Below are 21,145 nucleotides of genomic sequence, written 5' to 3' on the forward strand. Positions count from 1 at the left end.
TGGATATTAAGATCAGCAGCAGAGGCCCACTTAGCAGTTCCACCACCTTCATAAGTTCAGGGGCTTGGATAGGGCATTCTTTGTGGTAGCACCTAAAGTTGTGGAATTCCCTCTCCACAGAGGTTCATCTGGCACCTTCATTATGTGCTTCCTGCCACTTTTTCACTTTGGTCTTTGACACCTGAGATATATGTTTGTAGGACCCACCCTATTCACTTGACTGCAATTTCTTTTAAACTGATTTTAATATCGTATTTTTAAATTGCTGTAACAAGGAGTTTATGGTGGAAAGCAGGTAGGAAATTGAATGAGTAATCAGTGGCGTAGCAAGGTGGTACCCGGTGTGGAAAATTTCTTGTCTCTCTCTCTCCACCCCCCCCCCATTGAAATCTAGTTGGACTCCCAAGAGACTGTGATCTACTCACAGTATAAAAAGACTGGCTGTGATATACCCATCATCATTGCCAGAAGTTGTTGAGGTTTTTAAGGGAAGGATTGACCAAAATTGTTAAGCTTTTTTGGGGGCTGCAGGGTTTGGGCCCTGAGTTGAGAGAGCTTCTGCTTCTCTCCTTCCCTCCACCCTCCTCTTCTTTGTTTGCCTGCCTCCTTCCCATCCTCTGCCTGCCTCCTCCAGCAGCCCGGGAGCGCAGGGCTGTCAAAACGAAGCAGCACAAAGCGGTGCAACTACCCCCTTCCCCTGACGGCTCCAGGTAGGTGGGAGTCACGGGCGGGTGGCACACTGAATATCACCCCCCTTGGTGATGTCACCTGGGGCGGCCTGCCCTCACCTTGCTCTGCCCCTGTAAGTAATAATCATATTTCTGCAGTAGGGTGTGCAAAGCACTTACCAGTTTCTCCTCCCCCTGCCATAGGTCTGTCCAACTGTGAAAGTAACAAAAACAAGAGGAAGTACCTACAAGACTACTACTATTTGTAGGGTGGACACAAGGTATCTTTAAGCCTTTTCAGCTCTTTCTCAATGGTACCTTCTTCTGAAAAACAGTCATCTTCTTTTGAATGGTTTCACTAGAGATCACACCCCTTCTGGATTTGCACGTTATGCCCCTTATCATATAAAATGACCAAAGCCTTAATTAAAATCAACATTAGATTCACCCTCTGGCTTATCATTAGCAACAAGATGAGTCAAAGATTGCAGGGATGAGTGGTGATGTCATTGTTGATATGATGTTCCCTCTCTAAGGGGTGGAGGTTAATAAGCCCACCCTTCCTATTCTTAGATGAATTCGTAAAACATTTTAATTCCATAAAGGGCTTTATGATTGATTTCTGCTGTTTTTATTTCTGTGTTCTGGTTTTTAAATGCTGTTATGCTTTTATCTTCATACTGTGCTTTATTGTTATGCTCTTATTGTGAAGCTCTTTTAGAAAACTAGTTTGAAAAGCAGGATATAAATAACTAGCAACAATTTCCTTCCCTTCATCCACATTTTCCTGGGAATTGGCAGTCTACCCACCAACCTTTCAGCTAAGGTGGGTGCCTTTTTCAAAGCCAACAGAACATTTGCATAAGGAAGCTTTAACCCTTCATTATTGCACCTCATTGCTGGACAGTGGTCAGACCAAGGAATCTGACAGAAAAAAAGGGACAGGTCACAACCGAAGTATTTCAGGAAGGCAAGTGGACCTACTTATATACTTTTGCTATTCAAGAAGCAAGTTGCAAGGCAAAGTTGAGAAGAGATTAATAAACTGAAGGCAGAAGAAGGCGGCGGCAACCCATAGCAAGTATATTTTCAGCAAAATGAAGAGATAAAGCTTTTCCTGTACCCACTTCAGGCTGTCATTGGAAGGCTGGCGATGGCTGTCACTGCAGATACTGAAATGAATTCTGAACATTTACTGTATCAGAATACCAAGGACTAAGGAAATACAGATCAACTCAGAAATATACAATTACATTCCCTTATTTCCCTCCCTTTTTTCCAGGAGAAATGGAGTATGGCAGCAAATTATAGTATTCCGAGTTTCAAGTACTTGAAAGCCAGCAAACAATTTAAAAAGAAAGTCACTGACTAGTTTGCTTCAGACCTTTTCAAAGGCAATTACCAGACCAAAGAAATTAATAGGAAAACTAAATTCTTTTCTTAAAAACAAAATTAGCATTTCATTAAATTTCCTGAATTACTATTTATTTAGCAATACACAGCATAAATCTCACATGCCTCTGCACACCCTTAGTTTGCTGAGATTTCAAAGAGACTCTCTCTCTCTAAGAAATACCAACTCTCTATGGCAGGTTCTTACAGTATGTTAATTAATGACCAAGGAATGCCAGCTATGAATGCAGAATGAAATTGTAAATCCCTAACACACACACACAAGCACACACACAAAGAGAAAATTACCGGTCAGACGAGTCTTCTTGTTTTTCAGATGTAGGAGATTTTAATATTTTTGTTCTTGTACATCAAGATCTTGTTAACTCAGTCCTTTCTTAATGTTTAGCTTCTGTAAAGGTCTAAGTTTAACTGAAGAACAAGAATCTGCAATAGAGAGGAAAAGAGAGGGCGATAAGAGCATGAAAGAATTTCAGCTGCTGGCTGCAGCTACTGTTCTAGGAGCATTTGAGCTATTTTCAGCACCGGACGGGTTTGTCTGCAATAAGAGAAACCAGAAAAGTACACAGGCAGGAAACTCACAACAACTTTGTTCACTGTTCAGATTCCACATCCAAACTTGCAATGCTGAGCAAAATCAGTTTTCAGACAATTTAAAGCAGCATGCTGCACAAGAAATAAACCCTGATTGACTTCATTTTTCTTGGATCGGGTGACCAGCCTGGAAAATACTGTAAATATTGTGCCTCCTTTTAATAGCATCAACCTAGATTCTTTGAATGAGGAGCTTTCTCTTATATGCTTTATTTTGCTTCCAAGGCTTTTAGATCTCACTGGCTCACTTGGCTTCCTAAAAGGGAAACCAGAAGTTTATTTCCTGTTTGCAACAAAATGTTTGGAATCTGCAACCCTTCTATTTTTGAATGCTTAGTGACCTAAGAATGATTGTTGACTCTATAGCGTTTATGTGACAAGGGAAATGAGGAGCCAGTTGGTATTGCAATTGCCCACCTATTCACTACTGCAGAGAAGGAACAACTGCCGAAGGTTTCTTCATGTTGGGATACTATGGTAAGCATTTCAAAGGACTGCTCATCAGGTACATTACAACAAGAACAACTTTAATATCTGCGTCTATATATATCACTTTCAACTGTTCAAAATGGTTAGTGTACATTATCCTGAAAGAACCCTGTAAAAAAAATCAATATTACTTATTTTGTAAATGGGGTGACTGAAGCTGAGGTGGGGGGCAGCTTATGTAAGTTTATGGAAAAGATGAGATTCAAACCCTCAACTTCCTGATTCCAGAGGATCAGTCCAGACACCATTTTCACACTGGGGAATAAAGAACACTAACTTATTAATTAGCCCCCCCCCCCCAAATCTTGCATCATTATAGATGTGGGAGATTTAAAACGGAAAAGGAAGAAGAAATTGCTGCCGTTTGCATGGCCAGGAATGGAAATGAGTCAGGCGAATGCAATCAATATTTTTTTTAAATTACCATTGTGGTTGTTTTTTTAATGTCCACAAATGACATGTAATTAATGAAAAAAAATGGTTTGACATGTCCCTTGCATCAAAATATATGTAAGTTAGGTAAATACTTTGCAACTTACATTAAGTAGAAGATAACAAGATGAATAACGTAGTATTAATCAAACAGCAAGGGACACGGGTGGCGCTGTGGTCTAAACCACAGAGCGTAGGGCTTGCCGATCAGAAGGTCGGCAGTTCGAATTCCTGCGACGGGGTGAGCTCCCGTTGCTCAGTCCCTGCTCCTGCCAATCTAGCAGTTCAAAAGCACATCAAGTACAAGTAGATAAATAGGAACCGCTCCAGCGGGAAGGTAAAAGGCGTTTCTGTGCGCTGCTCTGGTTCGCCAGAAGCGGCTTAGTCATGGAGGCCATATGACCCGGAAGCTGTCTGCGGACAAATGCCAGCTCCCTCGGCCAATAAAGCAAGATGAGCGCCACAACCCCAGAGTCATCTGCGACTGGACTTAACGGTCAGGGGTCCCTTTACCTTCACTCAAACTGCTGTGGAACAGAAACAGCAATGGTTGTGGGGCAAATACAGGTTGGAACAGAAATTGCTGCCTTCTTATATGCCATTGTGCCAGAGAACTTTTCTGGATGTCCTCTACAAGCATCTTTCCTAACTGGGAAACCCTTCATCACCAAGAAACAACCCTCATCTCTAACAGTTTATCTTGCAGTGCCCTTCACAGCACTTTTATTTCCACTAGATTGGAAAATTAGTTCATTGATCCTCGTATCAAGGGATGGGGAGAAATTTACTCGGTCCACATTTTAATGCAAACCCATCAAATTTGCACTTTATGAACCAATGAATGAACCCTTCAAAATTCACACTTCTCCAACATTTGTGATGCAGCTCTCCAACCAAAGAGCGCATACAAAATGTGTATATTAGAGGAAAATGCATGCAAAAAATGCAGATATTGCTGAAAATAATGTGCAAAGCACTGATTGTATTAGGGGAAATAGCTTACAAAAATGTGTGTATTTGGAGAAGTGTGCACAAGAATGCAAATGAAAATTAACTAACATATGTGGGACATACAAAACTTAAGACTGGAAAAATAAAAAACTGGGTGATGAGATTTTTCCCCTGGTTCAGATATTCCTCATCTAATACACTCAGAATGGCAACAGAAGGATCAATATCACCAAGACCACAAATGAAAATCGAATGTTGCCTATTTTGGAGTGGTTCTGCAACATTATTGTTGTTTGCAAAGTGGTGCTCAAAAGCTTTGTTTCAAAAGCAAACACAAACAGCGCTTTATTAAACAACCCATGCAATAATCTTGCAACTTCCTGTCCTCACTTGCTGCATGTGACTGACAACTTCTCTTAAAAGTACAGGCAAACCTTATAGAACAGGGGTAACCAACATAGTGCCCTACAGATGTTTTGGGCTACAGTTCTCATCAGTGCCAACCAGCATGGCCAATAGTGAGGGATGATGGGACTTGCAGTCTGTAACTTCTGGGAGGGCACCATTTTGGCTACATCTGTTCTAGGAAATGCCTCAGGAGCCAGTATTGGTTAGTGTGTCAGACCAAGATCTAGGAGACCAGGATTCAGATCCCTACTCAATCTTGAAACTCACTGGGTGACTCTGGGCCAACCATTTACTCTCAGCTTAACATACCTCACTGGGTTGCTGTGAGGATAAAATGGGGAAAATGAGAAAACGATGTGTCTCCTTGAACTCTAAAAAGGGAAAGGTGGGATATAAATGTAAAAATAAATACTGTACATAAAATAAAAATACAGGACACTATAGGAGAACCTCAGTTGAGCAAAGGATCATTCAAATATATGTGCTTGTTACAGGAGTTGTAAAATCAACATTCATAAAAGATATCCAGTAAAAGAGCTCAGGACTGAATGAGTCCTGGATTAAATACAGTGGTACATCTGATTAAGAACTTAATTTGTTCCGGAGGTCCATTCTTAACCTGAAACTGTTCTTAACCTGAGGTATCACTTTAGATAATGGGGCCTCCCGCTGCTGCGGCAGCGCGATTTCTGTTCTCATCCTGAGGTAAAGTTCTTAACCCAAGGTACTACTTCTGGGTTAGCAGAGTCTGTAACCTGAAGTGTTTGTAACCCAAGGTGTTTGTAGCCCGAGATACCACTGGCACCTGGTTCTTGCCTGGACAAGACAGCAATTCCCTGTTCTATCTTTCACCAAGGAATAAGTTCCAGTTCTAGCTGCTTTTCAAAGAACTACTCCTGTTCATTCCAGCCCTAAATACTACACTGGGCTGCTTGCTCCACTTCTCCTTCAACACTGCTGTTTTGGGGTTTTTCCACACTAAGGAGATACAGCTACACTTGTCCCAGCCAGCAAGATGCAAGAAAAAACAAATGTATGATGCTCTGCAGAGCTGTATTTCTTTCCTTTTCCTGAAACAGTCTCCTCAAGCAGACAGCTTCCATCCACCTTCAGATCCCCTCATTTACCAGCCGCACAAAATTCAATCTTGCAACTTAATTGTTTTGCTGTAAATCTATCTTACCTGTCACTTTGATAGCATTTACTAAGCTTGTTAAGTAGCACCACTTTTGGGGTGAGTTAATCATTTGCAGCAACTGCCCACAATAATTCTTCGTTTTTGCTCGATTTCAAGAAATGTTTTATAGGTCGCAAATATTAGTAAAATTTTTGCAGCCAGCCTGTCTGTCTCCAGGACATGACAGATTTCCATAACTCTGAAAACAGCCATGCCAAAAAAGAAGTCCAGAAACATCACCCTTAAATCTAGACAACTGCTTGCCAAATATTTTGCTACACCCTACATTTTAAAATGGGGATGGGGAACCTTTGGCCCCCTAGATGTTGCTGCTTAACAACTCCCATAAACCCCAGCCAGCATGGTCACTAGTCAGGGCTAGCTGGATTTGTAGTCCAACAACGTTTAAGACCAAAGGTTCTCCACTCCTGTTTTAGGCAATGTTATTGATGTTGCTTGCCATTTTTGATAATACTAATATTTTAGCAAAGATATGAAAGCTTTTGGGAAAGTATTAAGTCAGCCGTACATGCATTTGCCCATCAGCTGTTAGCCATAATAGCAAAATAGAACCATATTCACAGACAACATACCTTGCAATGCCAGATGCTGGGGAGAAACAGGGAGAAGCTATCACCTCCACAGTCTGCTTGAGAACACCGAGATACATCAGGCTGGCCACTTATGGGCAATCATTTTTCCATTAGCTTCTAGATCATGTGTGTGCACCGCATCTTGTGATCGATTATGCAGGGCAGGGCTTACCTGGGTTCCCCAACATTTTATTCAGATTGGTGCCCCTGCTGCTTCTGAACCTAGAGCAGGGTTACCAAAAACTGGGTCTCAAGCTGTATTTGGACTACAGTTCCCATCTTCCTTGACCGCTGGGCCCTGCTAGCTAGGGATGATGGGAGTTGTAGTCTAAAAACAGCTGGAGTCCCAAGTATGGGAAACACTGTTCTAGATCCTCCCACATATTTGCACTCCCTTGTCAGTTTTATACTAAAATTAGACCTTTGGAAAGGCCACTTCCTGAGCTTGCCACACCACAGACCAACTGCTGGTCCTTTGCACTTGTTTCTCTTTCTGTGAAAGCACGTATGACTATGAGTGGAATATGGGCCTCTCCTGCAAGAAGGTAAGAAAGGTGTTTTCAACATGTCCCCTGCCCAAGATCTGGTGGAGATGTCCTTCCCTGTGTTACACATATGGTGGGAGGGTGGCTGCGGTGATCAGAGAAGACTTCCTTGTGGAAGCTGTGTAACACGTCACATCATGAGTTTCAGTGGTCCCCACTTTTGCTGTTCTCCAACAACTAGTGAACTTTTTTTGTATTCCAGCAAGCTTCTGCAATGCTTGGGAGACTACTTTAATCTGTCATGTCTGATCTCTATTGTATTTTAATTATGTTATGGTTTTACTATCAAATTGCAGCTTTTAACTCATCTAAGTCATCTTGAATGGTGTATACATCAGAGGGGTGGTGGTAAATATTCTCTAGTAAATAAAGAAGGGTTGGCTGGACTGTTCTGGGCAACAGACCACTTACTGAAAGGGTGTTATAACTATTCCCATTAACAGTTAAAAGCAAATGGAAAATAAAATTGGAGACATTTGAATGCCAAATTCTAGTCCTTAAGTCCAGTAAAACTGACCTACTTCATGACTGCCTACTGCAGACAACAGCTAAAACAAGCAACTCCTTGCATACTGTCATAAGCAGAAACACATTTGAAAATCCTAGGAGTGAATTGAAATGCTTAAGAGTCAGCAATCAAATTGTTTAGTTTTCTGAATAATCAGGCATTTGGGATCTTCACAGCTCTGCTTCAAAGCAAATGGTAAATAATATGGTTTTTGATCTGCAGCCACACAAGTAGAATTCTGCTTGCTGAAGAAGGCTTTCCTCCCCCCACCCCCAGCTCCCCATAGCACCCAAAAAGCCACTCCAGAGGGACTAAAGAGACTGCAGTGGAATGGGGAAATTAGTGGAAATCAGTGAGGTTGTCTTGCACACATGGAAAGGCCTTTACACCCATAGAAGTCATCTCCGGATCCCATCCATCATTGCAGTGTTTGCCAACATAGTGTCCTTCAAGTTTTGGACTACAATTCTCATCAGCCTCAGCTCTGGTGGCTGGGGCTGATGGAAGCTGCAACTTGAAACATTTGGATGGAATCAGGTTTGTGAAGGCTGTGTTATTGGGTGTGGTCTACAAATTATGAGGCCTGCTTAATCAATAGAACACAGGTTTTAATTTTGTGTTTAAGTCTGCGATAAAACAAAGAAATCCTCTTGAAGTTGCACACTTTTAGGATTGGATTGTAAGTGCTGTGAATTGTCAGTGGGGCTTAGACACACCTGCTTTTCTCTGCAACCACCATTTCCGTAGCGCTACTGAGAAAACAACGTACCAGGAACGGGGAAGCGGTGACCCTTCAGATGTTCTTGAACTGAAACTCCCATCAATCTCAACCAGCAAGGCCAATGGTTATTTATGATGTAAGTGCCTCATCATCTGGAGGGTCACAGGCTCCCCATCCCTATCATATGATGTAATCATGAATAGAAATATAATTTTGTTAGGAACAAGTTCAAAGCCCTTGGTTATATGAATGACACTGGTAGGCTATGACTGTAAAGTTTAACTACCTGAAGGTAGTGTTCCAGAGCAGTAAGAAAGAAACACAGACCTTTTTAAGGCAACCACAGAACTTCTGGATGTACTTGACTATTCCTAAATCACCTGTATGGATAGCATCCATCATATAGCTTAGTCACCTGGTGGCAATGGACTTAGCTATATCTGGATGGTGTCAAGGAGTTTCCTTGTTATCTATTGGGGGTGGGGGGCTAAACTCTACAAATTAATATATGGTAAGATTTTGATTATTTGCAATACTGAAGGGAAGATTGCAGGCCAGTGGAAAAAAATACAGGCTAAGATTCCTTTCTAAGCCAGTGCCTCACGTGGGATAGAGGCATTAACATGACAAAAGGTTTGATGGCCCATCTAGGAAGAATCTTGGGCCTGGGCAGATAGAGGTTGTCATGGTGGTGGGGTGTGTATTTCAAGTGACAGGAAAAAAGAGTCTTTAGAGCAAGGTGTGCTGAGAAGAGAGATGGAAAAAAAGACTGGGATCCATCTTGAGCAGGCTGGCTGAAGGCTGGGAGAGATACCTTTAACTCCAGTGCTGCACTGCTGTGAGGAAGAAGCCCCTCTTGCTGTAAGATTCAGACTCCCTCCATGCAGACTGAAGGTGTAAATATATTAATAAATCATATTTCTTAAAGCTATGATAGTCTCTGCCGTTTCTCCATTCTCCAAAGAAACACAGATTGCTTTGGGTGAGTGCCAGGAGCCCCCTGGAGTCTTGCTACCACTTGGCAGAGAGTTGGGCTGGGACCCAACTTCCGTAACATCCTGATACATTCTTGTTTAAGAAAAATAATAATGTTATTTTCTAGCTTTCAGACTGGTGTCCTCTGAGCCTTCCATGACAACCTTCATTTCTTAATATATTTTCCCCAACACCTTCTCCCCCTTGCATGATATATTAAATTGCATGGAAGCACTGAATTAAAGAATTTGACCAATAATAACTATTTCCCCCTGAGAAAAAAAAATATTGGTGGGTATCCACAGATGCCATGGGAACCGTTTACCAAAGCAGTCATCTATAGCATGTTTTCACTCCTGTAATTTCCTTGAATACATGTCTGAGGGTGGGGTAACAATCAGGGGACCCAATAGATGTTTTCTGTAGGGACAGCTTTGATAGCTGAGATCAGGTTAGCTGGCAGCTGGCCCAATGAACACTTTCATTTCTCTTCTCAGATGGGAAGGTGCTAAGCTGTGGGAAGCTTTGAAGTTGCAGATTAGGTTGCTGACAGGTGGACTGATCCCCACTTTCAAAGGCATCCTTCCTTAGACAGAAGGCTGCCCAACTGATTATGCTGTCATAGTAGAGGATAGCACATAGTAGAGGCACCACAGGTACCCCACCTATAGTTTAGCACTCTGGCTCCCTTTCTCCTGTCCTCTGTCTCTCATCCAGACAAGCACAACAGAGGTTTTCCCTATTAGGAGGGAATGCTGAATGCTCTATTAAGTACCTTCTGCAACCACTTATTTGGCTTCACACTCAAAGCTGTGGGTGATAAGAAAAGGAGCAGATGTCGGGAAATCACAAAAGCTTATTTTACTTAGCAATGGGAAGGGCGATTTGTTTCAAAGGACATATTCAAGGAATCTGGACCTTTGTTACCATACCTAAGGCACAATGAACAATAAGGTGGCCAACCTGATTCTCAAATGCATTACTTCAGACTGCAAATGATAGCTCACAAGATCAAATGCTCCTCTCTATATATAAAATCCTTGCACACAGAAAAGTAGATACCAGGGAGGATTCTAGTGAAGCCATCTGTCTTGACATACCAGTTTTCTATGTGCAGGGAAAACATACCAATCAATAAATAAATTCCCCCATCTAAGTAGAACAGTTCAGAAAACAGGTCAGTTGCATTGTCTACTATTTGTGAGAACTAGGCCTCGGAGTAAAAGGGAGATCATTTTGCCATCCTGCAGAAAAGAATCCATTGTTCCCTCTGAAAAGGAATGTCAAAGTCCGGCTAGAGGATCAGGGCTGTGTAGAATGCCTGGTAATATTGTCTTAAGTCAGTATTTGCACATTTGGATCTTAAATGTGAAATCAGGAAGTCTAGAAAAGTCATCTAACTGCAAGCAACCGTGTTCAGGCTATAAACGTGGCATGGGACACCTAAAAATGAGCCTTTATTATAAACCCTGAAGGCAGCGCCAGGCTAACAATGCCATGTATCATTTAGTCCCCTGGTGGATCCCAGGTCTGCCTTAGAGGCAATTCAGAAAGATGGATCAAAGTAAGAGATGACTGGCTAGTGCTGCTAGTGACCCAAAAAGGACAAAGGAGAGAAGAAAAGATAGGTGCGAGGTGACAAGGATTATATACGAGCCATTCAGAACTACAAAATGTTCTGTGTGCTGCAGTGTGTGCTGCCAATGAAAAGAAATCACCTAGGCTGTCAAATTTCAGAAGGGTAGACATCCAAGTGTGTTCAGGGTGAATTTTAGAAATCAAGCTCTGCTGGGCTACAAACTCATACATCCACGCTGTCCTCATTTTTCTGATACCCATCCCTTCTAAATCACTGCGGCTATTTTACAATTGAGGGGCGGCTTTATGTTGTTTATGTGTGCACATGTGCCCTAGCCACAACCCGCTTAGGGCCAAACTGCACATTACATTATTCACACTGAGCAGAGGAGATCATGCTTAAAATCATGCTTGCAGTCCAGGTAGTCCCCACCAACAGTTTCCTGTAAGTCAAACAGCCCCAAGGTGGCCTGAGACATTTTGAATGCTGAGGCCAAATATCCCACTGACAGCCCTGCAAGGACTTCATCTCAACAACAAATGCTTCAAGCGTATCTGGAACGCCTCCCTCTCACAGGAAGCAGCAGTACATTTTTATCGTCAAGTTCTACATGCTACCATTCGGTTAACAATGCCACTGATATATATGGAGGCACAACACCATTTTTTAAAAAGGTAAAGGACCCCTGACAGTTAAGTCCAGTCGTGACGACTGGGGTTGCGGTGCTCATCTCGCTTTACTGGCCAAGGGAGCCGACGTTTGTCCGCAGACTGTTTTTCCGGGTCATGTGGTCAGCATGACAAAAGCCGCTTCTGGTGAAACCAGAGCAGCGCATGGAAACGCTGTTTATCTCCCCGCCGGAGCAGTACCTATTTATCTACTTGCACTTTGACATGCTTTTGAACCGCTAGGTTGTCGGGAACAACACCATTAGACCAGCACAATTTGCTATATGAGTTCATGAAAACCAGCACTCAGCCAGCCCCTTCCCTTATGCAAAGCCTACCTTGCACAATAACGGGGAGCCTTTGCAGAAAGCCTCCATTCCTCCCTAGAATATTGAACACATCAGCTTCCCAGGTATCTGGAGCCCTGGGAAATGTAACTTGCCAGAACCTCTAAATATTTACAATGGGCATGAGGAGCTCAGTTGCACTGATGGGAAACTACATTGCCCATGGTCCTTGGTGCCTTTCAACACTATTGTTTTGGTGCTCAAGGTAGCAGGTAGAAATGGAGGTTTCACCAAAAGTCCTCTTGCAAAACAACCCTATCAGTGCTTCCAACAACAAATGCTTCAAGCGTATCTGGAACGCCTCCCTCTCACAGGAAGCAGCAGTACATTTTTATCGTTAAGTTCTACATGCTACCATTCGGTTAACAATGCCACTGATATATATGGAGGCATTCTTCATGAGCAGAGTTACTGCTTTCGGGGAGAAATGGGCCAAAACAAAAATTGGACTTCCAGAGCACAGACAAACAATGTGGCGATGGGACTTTTCTTCTTGTAAATTAGATGGAATGAAATTCAAATGAATGCTTTCTTCGTGTTAACGTAAAGTGTTGTAAGTTATCATCTAAACTGGAGAAACTCATCACTCAGAAGCAATACTCTTTCCTGATAAAGGAAAGATGTGTTATCTCTTCTTAATGTATATTCAGCTGTTAAGTCAGTGACCACACCACTGCAAAATTAAGAAAATTCCATACCCTCCAATAGTTCTCTATTAAAATAGGGATGTCCCATTCCATAATGATAATTTTACTATTTACACTCCACACATCCTACTGAGCTGCTCCAGCCACTCTGGGCAGCTTCCAACATATATAAAAACATAATAAAACATTAAGCATTAAAAAAACACTTCCCTATACAAGATTGGCTTCCAATGGCTCAGGGGTCGGATAACTCCATACCCTCCAACATTTCTCCAATTAAAATAGGGACATCCTAAGGAAAAATGGGATCAAATCAGAAACTGGGATGGCTTCGCTAAATCAGGGATAGCCCTGGAAAATAGGAACACTAGGAAGATCTGGAGTTCTACTGGGGGAAAGTCAACAAACTTTCTGTGTTCTCTAGCCTTTAAAAGCCCAAAGCTTTATATATATTTTTAATTGGTATGTATCCACAGATATGCAATTTTATGCAGTTTTACTGTCAGCTAACCTGAGGCTGTAATGTCTCCAGTCCAAAGCCAGGCAGGACCGTTGTTATCAGTGGGCTTATAATATGTATAAGGAACTATCATAATGCAGAACCTTAGTTCAAAACAATTTCTCTTCTGGCTAGGTGCTGAATATAGCAGGTGGAATTTTCATGCATGTGGAAGCATGCAAGTCATCTGAAAACAGTCCATAAGGAACATTTAAAGCTCAATGAAGTCAGTGGGACTACTGATGAGTATATCTATACAGTTGTATCTTTATGTTGAAAGGCCTATCAAACTTGGGGCATTCTTCACACATATCTTTCTAAGGAATCTTTGCTGTATAGGCTAGACAAGATCCCATTACTTAGGTCATTATTTTCATAGGATATATTTTAGTAGACCCTTGAAAGTAGTTAATCTTACCTGCACTGCCTGGTCTATGTTGTTTGTGCTTTGCAAACTTCCTGTCAGGGAACTGACATCTAAAGCGCCGGAGGCGCAAAGGCTCACTGAGGGTGAGAGAGCAGTAGCAGCGGAAGAGGGAACCAGTAGAGGGCGAGCAAGAACTCCAAGGGAAAGTGAGTCGGAGGGATGGCTCAGAGACGCTTCAAGCGAAACCAGTGGGGAGGTCTCAGGACCTCCTATAGGGACACCCACACCTCGACGGAAACTGTCACGCCGAAAGGCCAGACGACGTGTTTCCGTTAAGGAGCTTTTATGTTGGAAACGTTTCCGAAAGCAGCCACTTTCGGATACTACTAGTGATTGACGCAGCCATGCTGGAGGGGCTCCGTCACAGGCAGAGGTTTGAAAGCCTGATCAAACTCTGAGGGACTTGCATTTTACGCACAAGCAGCTCATCGTCCCATCACAGCAATCCGAAAGTCACCGAAAGCCAGCTTGTGCAGGGAGAAGCATCATGAGCAATCCAGCCGGAACCGGGGAAGCAGGAGCAGCTGGAGGAGGTCCAAGCCTGGAAGAAAGGTACAGGGCGTTGGAGATCCAGTTGGCGCTGCAAACGGCGAGGCTTGAGGAGAGGAGGGCTCAGGATGCAGAAAAGGGAAAGGAGAAAACCACCCCGCTCGCCAGAAAGGTGCCAGGATTGGTGCAGAAATTCGGGGGGGATCCCAGGAACTATCATGCCTTTAGAACAGAGATGCAATACGCTCTAAACTTGCAGTTTGATGACTTCCCCGATGAGGAATCGCGAGTGGCGTATGTGATTGGCCATCTCGAATCCGGGGCGAAAGATTGGGTTAGACCCCTGATGGCAGCGAATAATGAGATCTTAAAGGACACGAGGAAGTTTTTTCGTGCCATGGACCTGATGTTTTCCAGCGATATTGAGCAGGGGGTGGTGCGAAGGCAGTTAATGGCTTGCCAGCAAGGAAGCAGATCTGTCCGTGAGTACTGGACTGAATTTACCATGTTGATTCACAAATTGGGGTGGGACCTATCGGCGGAGCCCATCCAAATGCTTTTCGAAGAGGGGCTTTCTTCAACCGTCAAAGATGAGCTTTCCCGGGGCCCCAGGGCGGAGTCTATGGACCAGTTAACCAAATCTGCGCTGGCCATAGGAGCGCGCCAGGAGGCGAGGGCTATGGAAAAGCGGGAAGGGAAAGGAGACCGTTGGAGGGAGTTCCGCATTCCAGACATTCCAGAGCCACCTTTCCCGCCGGCAGAGCCGATGGAAGTTGGAACAGCGCGGGCGCGCGCAGTTTCAAATCCCAGTGAAGGGCGGAAAAAGGAGGGAAAGAGCGCCAAGAGATGTTATCTCTGCCAACAGCCAGGGCACTTTGCCAGAGTTTGCCCACAAAGAAAGGAATGGCAAGGGACGGCAGGAGCTGTTGGGGGAAAGGAAGAGGAAGGCAAGGAGCAAGTAAAAGCCAACGCCTGGCTGCCACCGTTGGGGCACAGCAGCCAGGCCAAAGAGCAATGAAAGTGCCCATGCCAGAACCCCCCAGACCCGCTTTAGTGATAGAGGTGTTACTAGAACTGCCAAACGGACACCCACTAAAGGTCAAGGCGCTTTTGGATTCAGGCAGCTCCTGTAATTTCATGAGTAAGGAGTTTGCAGCTGAGCACCAGATACAGACTATCCCTTTAAGTAACCCCTTGCAGGTGACTACGATTGACGGCAGAGAGCTGTTGGGGGGAGAAGTTAGCCAACAGACTGTCCCGATGATAATGAGAGTGGCAAGGCACACCGAACAGATAGCGTTTAATGTGGCCATCCTGGGAGGAGCGCCCATCATTTTGGGGATGAGCTGGCTGGCGCTACACGATCCGCTAGTGGGCTGGCATCAGAGGGTGGTCTCCTTTGGGTCAGCGCATTGCCTAGAACACTGCAAGGAGGGGAAGGTTTCGGGAGGAGACAGAGTCACCCTAGCGGGGATGGAAGTGATGGACAAAGGGAAGGTGCCCCCGCAATACGCAGATCTGAGCAACGTATTCAGCGAAAGGGAAGCAGACAAACTGCCACCGCATAGACCCTTTGACTGTCAAATCAACCTACTCCCAGGGGCCCAACTCCCAGTAGGCAAGCTGTACGCCATGTCAGACAGGGAGATGCAGGAGCTGAGGGAGTTCATTGACAAAAACTTGAAGCGAGGTTTCATCAGAGAGTCCCGAGCGGTGGGGGGCAGCCCAGTGTTCTTTGTGGACAAAAAGAACACAGACAAACCGAGACTGGTGTGTGACTTCAGGGCCCTCAATGCAGTGTCGGAGCCCCTGGCTTTCCCTATGCCCCGAATTGATGACATTTTGACCAGAGTAAGGAAGGGAAAGATTTTTACAAAACTGGACCTGCGGGGGGCGTACAATCTGATACGCATAAGGAAGGGAGATGAATGGAAAACCACCATGTTTACCCCGTTGGGAGCCTTTGAATACCTCGTTATGCCCTTCGGTCTACAAGGGGGCTCCGCGTGTTTTCAAGCTTTTATAAACCACGTTCTGGGACCTTTGCTCTACAAGAATTGTGTGGCCTTTTTAGACGACGTGTTGGTGTATTCGGAAAATGAGGAACAGCATGTGAGGGACGTTCGAGAAGTGTTGGGCAGGCTGCAAGCCAACCAGCTGTGGGTGAAACTGGAGAAGTGCCAGTTTCATACCAAGGAGGTGGAATTCCTGGGGTACCGCTTGTCAGACAAGGGATTGGCCATGGATCCAGGCAAGGTCCAAGCGGTACTGGAATGGAAGACACCGAAGACCAAGAAGGACGTGCAAAGATTCTTGGGATTTGGGAACTTTTATCGGAAGTTCATCAAGAACTTTGCCCACTTGACGGCGCCCATCACCGACTGTCTCAGCAGCAAGAAGAAATTTGTTTGGACGGCAGAGGCGGATCGAGCCTTTGAAGAACTGAAAAGGGCTTTCGCCTCGGAAGAACAACTTCTGCATGTGGATTTACGAAAACCCATGAGAGTGGAAACAGATGCATCCGACCGGGCGGTAGGGGCGGTCCTTCTTCAACCGGGGAGGAGTGCGTCGGAGTGGAGACCGTGTGCCTTCTTCTCGCGGAAGCTGAATAAGTCCGAGAGGAATTACACGGTGTATGACAGGGAACTACTTGCCATTCACGAAGCATTCCGGAGGTGGAGACATTTATTAATTGGGGCACAACACAAGGTGCAAGTGTGCACCGACCACAAAAATTTAGAGTATTGGAGAACAGCTCGAGTGCTCAACCAACGACAAGTGAGATGGGCACAGGAATTCTCCAAATTTAACTTTGAGATTTATTATGTGCCAGGCCCAGAAAACGTCAGGGCGGACGCGCTCTCACGCAAACCAGAATATTGGGAAGGGGAGGGGGTGATCGAAGAGAGACATGTCATCCCGGAGGACCGCTGGGTGTGTGGGGCGGCGATGGCGGGGCAACGAGAACTGGTGGAGGAAACGGAAAATGATGAATATGCCCAGGATAAGCTCAGAGGTCTCAGGGGGGAGGGCGAGAGCCCCGGAGGTTTTGAGGAAAGAAATGGGGCATTGTATTACAAAGGGGCACTGTATATACCCGAAGGTGAATTGAGGGGGAGAGTACTCAAGCAGTTGCATGATAGCCCCACGGCGGGACATTTTGGGCAACACAAGACCATGTGGTTGGTTACCAGGGAATTTTGGTGGCCTAAGGTGAGGGAAGATGTAAGGGAGTATGTAAGAGGGTGTGACCAATGTCAGCGAGCCAAAGGGGAAAGAAGGGCGCCGGCAGGGTTATTAGAACCTTTACCCACACCAGAACGGCCTTGGGAAGCGATATCAATAGATTTTATGACGGATCTGCCAAGGTCCAAGGGGAAAACAGCCATCATGGTAGTAGTAGACCTGTTAACTAAGATGTGCCACTTTGTAGCATGCTCACATGCAGTCACAGCGGAAGAAACGGCGAAGTTGTTTGTGGAACATATCTTTAGGTTGCACGGGGCTCCCTCGAGGGTGATCTCAGATCGAGGCAAACAATTTACTTCCAGGTTCTGGAGGAAGCTCATGAGCTTGTTACACGTGGAAGTCAATTTTTCAACTGCCTGGCACCCTGAAACCAACGGGCAGGCGGAAAGGGCAAATGGCATTCTTCAACAATATCTTAGGTGTTATGTCAATGACAGAGAGAACGATTGGGTCGAAAAGTTGGCGTTGGCAGAATTTGCCTACAATAATGCGGAGAATGTGTCCACAGGGATGAGTCCCTTTTTGGCTAATTACGGGTGTCACCCCAGGGCATTTCCAGGGGAAGGAGGGGAGAGATGGAGCGTCCCAGCGGCTGAACATTTTGTAGAAGAGATGGAAGCCATCCATCAGCAGCTCCAGCTCAACTTAGAAAGGGCTAAGGCACAATATAAGAAGCAGGCAGACAAGAACAGAAGGGAAGGTGAAACCATAAGGGTGGGGGATCAAGTGTGGTTGTCAACCCAAGGGTTGCCGTTCAAAGGGGGTTGTAAGAAACTGAGGCCCAGAAGATTGGGACCCTTTGAGGTGATTCAGCAGGTCAACCCGGTAGCTTTCAAACTCCGATTACCCAATCACATGAAATTGCACCCAGTGTTCCACAGGTCGTTACTGTCACCATACAGGGGAGGAGGTGAAGGGGAGCACGTCAGGGGACCAGCCTTGGAAGAGAGGGAACGCCGCAACCATGTAGCGGAAATCCTCGATTCCAGGTGGAAGGGAAATCAGGTGGAGTATTTAGTGGCGTGGGAAGGGGAACCGGAGTCAGAAAACACCTGGGTAAGTGCGCAGGAAGTCAATGACGAGGTTTTAACAGAAACGTTCCATCAAAGGTTCCCGAGGAAACCTCAGCCGATAGCAAGGTTTAGGAGGGAGTATTTCGGCACCACCGATGAGGAAGAGGAAATGGAAGGGTTCGCGGAGTCGGAGTTGGAAGAGGGAGTGGACTCTGATGACGAAGAGTACCTAGAGAGTAGGAACAGCAACAAGTGGAAGGAAGTGTTCGCGACGTCGGAAGATGAGGGAGGTTCTTTCAAGGGTTTTACCTCCTCACCGCCAGTAGGAGAGGAGACGGGAGGGGGTGAAGGGGGCCCTGGAGGGGAGGTGGATGTCAGGGAACTGACATCTAAAGCGCCGGAGGCGCAAAGGCTCACTGAGGGTGAGAGAGCAGTAGCAGCGGAAGAGGGAACCAGTAGAGGGCGAGCAAGAACTCCAAGGGAAAGTGAGTCGGAGGGATGGCTCAGAGACGCTTCAAGCGAAACCAGTGGGGAGGTCTCAGGACCTCCTATAGGGACACCCACACCTCGACGGAAACTGTCACGCCGAGAGGCCAGACGACGTGTTTCCGTTAAGGAGCTTTTATGTTGGAAACGTTTCCGAAAGCAGCCACTTTCGGATACTACTAGTGATTGACGCAGCCATGCTGGAGGGGCTCCGTCACAGGCAGAGGTTTGAAAGCCTGATCAAACTCTGAGGGACTTGCATTTTACGCACAAGCAGCTCATCGTCCCATCACACTTCCATATGTATAAACTTCTATCTGCAATAGGTAGTCAACAGAAAGGGGTGAAATATTTTGGTCCTACCTCAATGGCACTGGTTAATCATTAATACACCATTTTGATTAATTCCAAAACAATTACAGCTAACACCAATCTAGCTGCAACTGATTAATTCTGGACAGGAACATGCACAGATCCCATCAAATGTCTTCATTTGAGCATAGCTCCACATATATGCTTCTGGTTTCCTCAGTTAACCCACAGTCAACAATTAATTTTGTAGTATGCTAAGATAATGTGTTCTGTATTCAAGGAGCAACTTTATCCTTAGATTATGCCCTGATTCTAACATTCTCACATATAACCTAAAGGCTGCCATTCATAGTTATGGTGAAATGCTATACTGGGAGATACCAGTCCATCTTAATGGGAACAAATTAGCCTCAGAAACTCCAGGGAAAGCAATTGCAAAAGCAGGCACAGGGAACCTGTGACCCTCCAGATATTTTTCAGCACCCATCACCCCTGACCATTGGGGCCATGCAGACTGATGGGAGTTGTAGTCAAACAACATCTAGAGGGCCAGAGGTTCTCTGCCCCTGCTACAGTTCTGCTATGAGATCACTGCAATAGGCAAACCCTCTCTTTGGCCTTGGGTCATTATAAGAATGCATTCTTAACTTACAGGCCTCAGAACTAGACAGCCAGGAATTACTTTGCTTCATGGCTGACTCAAGAGCATCTTGAAGCATCTGGATGGCTGCTAAGAAATCAGAATACTGGCTGAGTTAGACCTCTGTCTCATCCAGAAAGGCACTGCTTATAGTCTCTCATAAACATAATTTTGCTGTTAACTAAATGGCTCTGCTGGATTTATTCTTTAGAAACCAATAAAGGCCACTAGTAAAACTGCTCCTTTTTCTACAAATAGCCCAACAATTCTGCTAAGGAAAGTTCAGTGTTACTTGCGCATTTCTAATGGATGAATGTGGTCCAGCCAAGTTAAACCTTTTAAAAAAGGGAAGTTTAAAAAAAAAAGTGGGAAGTATCAGTTTGCAAGTATCAGAGATAATGAATCAGGGGGAAAGTCTCAATGCATCATCCAGAGAATTAAACACAAAATGGAAGCCTTTACAATTAAGACCAGGAGAGAAACAGCATTCTTTTAACTAGAAATATCACACACTGCCAGTCTGTTAGAAATTGAACTGGCAACCTGGAAAATGAGCTTAAGCAAAATCAGATTGGAAGAGATCAGGCTGTAGGGATTCCTTAAAGTACCGAGGCAGGAGAACCTGTCACATCTATTCTAATTAGTGGATTAGGAAACAGCAGTGAATTAACTCTATATACCAATCTTCACTAAGGGATGACACAGTTGTCAAAAGAAGGCAATTGCTACAGAATGCATTTGCTGACTATTATGAGGGCTGTTGTGAAGATCCAAAGTAATGAATTATGCTTTGTTATTACACATGGACAATGTGAAGCCTTGCAGATGGTACAACATAAAGATGCTCCAGTCTTGAGGAACTTATGAAGCAGCAAAAGGAATCATAACACACATCACAGTAAGAAGAGCAAGCGATAACAGTATCACAGTATCACTGATATATTCCAAGTGACAGTTTAGGGTGTTGAAACGGCAGAAAATGTATCAGTGCCAAACCTGAGGCTGTTCCTGTCCCACCCTACAGTTCTCGAAAAAACATTCCCCCCTGAATTTTTTGCTGCTCTTTAAAACTTTTCGGTGGGTGGGAAGTTACCACTTTCCTTACTAGGTCTCAATGAGCCCTAACGAGACCTCTCATCAGCAAGCATAGCCAGTGGAAAGCTGAAGAAAACACCCTTGCACTGTTTCCCACCCTCCACACTTCCTCAGGACCTGCAGGATCATGCACAACATGGGAATGCAGGAGGAATTCAGTGAGGCGTGATCTTAGCTCAAGTGGTAAACACATGAGTCTCTTAAGCTTAGGGTCAAGGTT

The 21,145-nt window shown here is 44.7% G+C and overlaps 1 protein-coding gene across 10 annotated transcripts in view; it reads right to left on the bottom strand.

The window, feature by feature from the left end:
• The window catches only part of SORBS2 (sorbin and SH3 domain containing 2), a gene marked incomplete at its 3' end in the record, with an annotated part of 183,422 nt that overhangs the window by 145,743 nt on the left and 16,534 nt on the right, over positions 1 to 21,145 (bottom strand). For all 10 annotated transcript variants that reach the window (XM_081926490.1, XM_081926502.1, XM_081926500.1 and 7 more), the window contains exon 3: positions 2,370 to 2,507. The remainder of the gene's footprint in view (positions 1 to 2,369; positions 2,508 to 21,145) is intronic.

This window comes from Podarcis melisellensis (assembly GCF_964234715.1).
Source record: "Podarcis melisellensis genome assembly, chromosome: 9".
NCBI classification, from domain to species: domain Eukaryota; kingdom Metazoa; phylum Chordata; class Lepidosauria; order Squamata; family Lacertidae; genus Podarcis; species Podarcis melisellensis.